Consider the following 4,695-nt stretch of genomic DNA (forward strand, 5'->3'; position numbering starts at 1 on the left):
ATTGAAATCTTGGCCAAGACGTTCTTACTTAATCATGTGGACAGTGAGAGCGGCGCAATCGGATTGGTGTTATTATTCACGGTCACTCTCGGGGCTCAGGTGGAGAGCCGACAGAAAGTGCTCTTCCGAAGCTCTCAAACATCTCCTGGAACTGTTCAGGAGGGAACGGGGGCGCTTCCCAAAGGCACTAGGTTCCAGAAGGCCTGCAGCCCCCGGGTCCGGCTCAGGTCCCGCCCCCGCTGAGCTTCCAGCCAGAGATAATATGGTAGGGAGGCGGGAGCTGCACGGAGGCTGAGCATGAGTGTCTGTCCCGTAGTAGGCGGGTAGGCGGGGAGCAGTTTCCTCTCCTCTCGCCTAGGAGGCGGCTGTAGCAGCCGGCAGTGTTGTGGTTACCAGGGCCTTGGGTTACAACACATATTTTTTTTTTCAAACCGTTGCAATACCTTTTAAATCAGGGCCCTGGACAGGATCCAAGGACAGTAGCAGGACCAGTTCCTATGATGCTTCTTAAAGAAGCAGCTGCAGAGGGAGGGAGCTGGAACCTGGACTGCTGGGGGAGCCCGAGGTCAGGAAGGCCTTGGAAGTTGGGCAAAGTGGGAAGGAGACCAGATCTTCAGGTCACCCCACTGCCACTGTGCCTTTTTCAAGGCACTTTTGCATCTCAAGCACTTGAAGATCATCAGTGTTCCTGGAAAACTAGAAGCAGTGGGTAGAGCAATCAGGGATTGTTGGAGCTCCAGCTCCTTGGGAAGAAAGACCTTCCAGCTGGTCCAAGATTCAGGGGTCCAGCTTGGCAGTGAGTGAGGTCCCCATTGAGGGAGGCTAACATTGGGAGGTAAAGCATGTTGGAAAAAGCACGCAAGGGCCTGCTGGGGTAGGGGTGCTGAGGGAGTGGACGCTCAGATCCATTGTGATTGTGACTTGAAGAAGTCTTCGTTGTGGTCCCCTTTCAGACATGGGGACACCGTCTGATGGCTCAGAGGGTTAAGAATCTATCAGCCTGCAATGCAGGAGACCTACGTTCGATCCCTGGGTTGGGAAGATTCCCTGGAGAAGGGAATGGCTACCTACTCCAGTATTCTTGCCTGAAGAATTCCATGGACAGAGGAACCTGATGGGCTACAAGTCCATGGGGTTGCAAAGAGTCAGACAAGGTTGAGTGACTAATTTTTTTTTTTTTTTCCAGACACAGAAATTCTTCCTCAAAGAAATCAAGATTGGCACTCAAGACACTTGCATTCTGGTACATGTTGGTGGGAATATAAAATGGTACAATTGCTATGAAAAACAGTATGGAGGTTTCTCAAAAAATGAAAAAATACGGTAATATAATCCAGCAATCTCACTTCTGGGTATATTTTCAAAAGAATTGAAATCAGGATGGTAAAGAGTTATTTGTACTCCTAATGTCCACTGTAACATTAACAAAAGCCAAGATCTGGAATCAGCCAAAGGTCTGATGACAGATAAATGATTGTATGCATACAATCAAAGTTTAGTTAGCCTTTAAAAAGAAATTCTGCCACTTGGGACAACATGGCTGAGCCTGGAAAATATTGTGCTAAGCAAAAAGAACCAGTTACAGAAGGACAAATACTGCATGAATCCACTCATATGAGGTATCTCAAATAATGTCTTAGAAGCAGAGAGGAGTTCGGTGGTTACAGAGATTCTGTGGAACAACACAGTGTCTGGAGTTAACAGTAGTATTGTGCACTTGAACATTGTTAAGAGGGTGAATCTCATGGTAAGTGTTCTTGCCACAAAAACAAAACAAACAAAAACAAAAAACAAAGGGGAGCAAGGAAAATTTTGGAAGTGATGGACATGTCTATTACCTTGATTGTGGTGATGGTTTCAGGGGTGCATGCGTATGACCAAACTCATTCAGTCATATAGGTTAAATATGTACAGTTTTTAAAAATTTTGCTTATAAATTATACCTTAAGAAAGTTCTTTCAAAAAAGAGAGAGACTTTCATTCTAATTTTTAACTTGCTATTGGTTTCCATTTTTAACCCTGGATAATTCACATACATTCCCTTCTCAGGCCTCACATCCCCCTACCCTACACTTTACCCAGTGCCAGGCATGGAGTAAACTCTAGCAAAATCTGTTGAACAAATGAATGAATGGTTGAATTAGCTGAATTGGGTCCAAAGTTGGACTGGGATCAGCAGGCTTCAGGGGCTACCTGAACCTCCTGAAATTACATTCACAACTGTACATGTATGAGCAATTCTGTTTTTTCTGGGTAGAAGATCTGTAGCTTTAATCACTCTTGCCATAATTTACTAAGGATTTGTTATGACAGGCTAAGGTCTGTACATATTTTATCACATTTAATCTTCAGGAACCATGATGGAGGTTGTGGGCAGGGGTGGGAGGGGGTTACTATTTCCACTTTACGGAAGTGGAAGCTCAGGTTTGGGGAGTGTAAGGTCTTGCTTAGGGTCGTGTGCTGGAGTTGAACTCAGGTCCATCACACTCCACAATGTAAGCTCTAAACCACCATAGTAAATTACTACAGCTTCTCAAAGGGATCTGTGACCCCAGAAGATGAAGAAAAAACATCCCAGGATCCTGGAGTTCTATTTCTCTGCGGGACTGTGGGGAATGGGAAGAAGGGTGGAGGTGGAGGAGGAAGCCAGCCAGCCAGCCAGAGCAGGACAGCACCCACGCCAGCAAGGGCTGCTATTTAGAGCAGCCCCAGAGCCCCCAGAAAGGATGATAAGGGGCAGGGCAGGGAAGAGCAGTTGTAAGAGGAGCCCAGGGAGGGGGGGGCTCTCTCCTCCCCCGTCCCTGCTGCCTCCAGCTCACTCTGTCGCCTGATGTCTAAATAAGGCTTAGAGGCACATTCTAGGCAGCTAAAAATAAACTCCAGCTCCCCCTCCTGCCCTTGGGCTCTGGCGACCTCCCCCGTCCTGTCAGGGCTCCCCTGGTCAGGACCAGCTCTCGGAGCATGCCAGTCTCGTCTCCCTTAGGACCCCAGGGTTTTGGTGGGAATGCTTCCCAAGGCAAGATGACCTGGACCAGAAGTAGGACTCCGGGCACCAACTCATAGCTCTGCCCTAACAAACCTGGGCAAGTCTCTCTTTTCTCTGATCCTCAGTCTCCCCACATGTCAAAAGCAAGCATTAAATGAATTATGTGAAGCCCTGGCATTTTTGAATGAATTTCAGGATCCCACGCTTTGGGGTCAACTTCAGAGTGTGCCCACTCGGGTTATTTAGGGATATCTGTCTTACAGACTTATTTTTAACTTATACAGTTTTTTATTACGATCTGAATTCTCTGCCCATCCTTAACGATTTGAAACATTCACATAAAAATCTGGACTCCCAGCTTCTCTTGAAAAACTAGGTCTGTCCACACTGGGCCACTGTGTCAGGTAACAAGGAGCCCAAATTGGGTGGCGGTCTCCCCCTGCTGGCGGCATAAATGTACTACAGGTAGTTGCTGACAGCTACTCATTTCTGACCAACCCTGCAGGGTGTGCAGAGAAGGCAATGGCACCCCACTCCAGTAGTTTTGCCTGGCAAATCCCATGGATGGAGGAGCCTGGTAGGTTGCAGTCCATGGGGTCGCGAAGAGTCGGACACGACTGAGCGACTTCCCTTTCACTTTTCACTTTCATGCATTGGAGAAGGAAATGGCAACCCACTCCAGTGTTCTTGCCTGGAGAATCCCAGGGATGGTGGAGCCTGGTGGGCTGCCGTCTCTGGGGTCACACAGAGTCGGACACGACTGACGTGACTTAGCAGCAGCAGTAGCTTCAGGGTGTGAGGTGCCTGAAGCAATAGAAGTGAGCACACTGAGTGCCGGCAGATTGCATCCCAGAGTTGGGACACTGGCATTGCTCTGCCCAGCAAATGCTTGCTGAATGAATGAATGAATTAGATAGCTGATAGAAATCTTTGGAAACTGTCATTAATATTATCAAACCAACTCGGATCTGCTCCTCCAATGCGCAGGAAAGCCAATGTACTGACACAGAGTGGTAGTGAAGAAAAGAACAGCACTTACTGCAGGGTGCCACAGTAGGGAACTGGGAGACGGGCCTCAGAGATCCACTCCAGTGCAGTCACTGATTAGGGGTTTCTGTAAGGGGAGGAACAAAGAGGTTGGGAATAATTATCCTTGTGACATTTCTTAATCGTCATTTCAGGAGGTCAGGATATCTCTGGTTTATGATTCTCGAGCCAGGTGATCCATGGCTCAGGGGTCTATTAGCTCATCTTGCCCCTCAAAAAACTACCTGAGTTTGTACATTAATAATGATATCTACAATAGTAATTTTGGTACATTAACATGTTATTGACAACAGCAATTTTAGTTATCTGACTCTAGTTGATTAGTTTTCAGTTAGTACAGGCTTGAGGTCAGAGAGGACAAGAAAGAGAATAAAGTTGTGGATAGAGAGGGAGTTAGTTTTAGGGGGACTCAATTTCAATTGTAAAGGCACACATGCAGGGATTTTGACCAAGGTGCCACTCAACTGAAATTTGTTGCATTGTGACCCTGTCCCTGAGTTCATGTCCCAAGCCCTTAGAAGGGACAAAGTTCCTAATACTCTCCCCCTCAGTTAGGCATTGCCCTCCTTCCTCATAAGTCAGTGGGGTTGTCCTTGGTTGGAAGGTTACTGGCAAAAACAGCCAAGGTCTGTTTGATTCAAACTATTTTGAGAGCCACTTTG

This window comes from Bos taurus, chromosome 7 (genome assembly GCF_002263795.3).
Source record: "Bos taurus isolate L1 Dominette 01449 registration number 42190680 breed Hereford chromosome 7, ARS-UCD2.0, whole genome shotgun sequence".
Lineage (NCBI taxonomy): Eukaryota > Metazoa > Chordata > Mammalia > Artiodactyla > Bovidae > Bos > Bos taurus.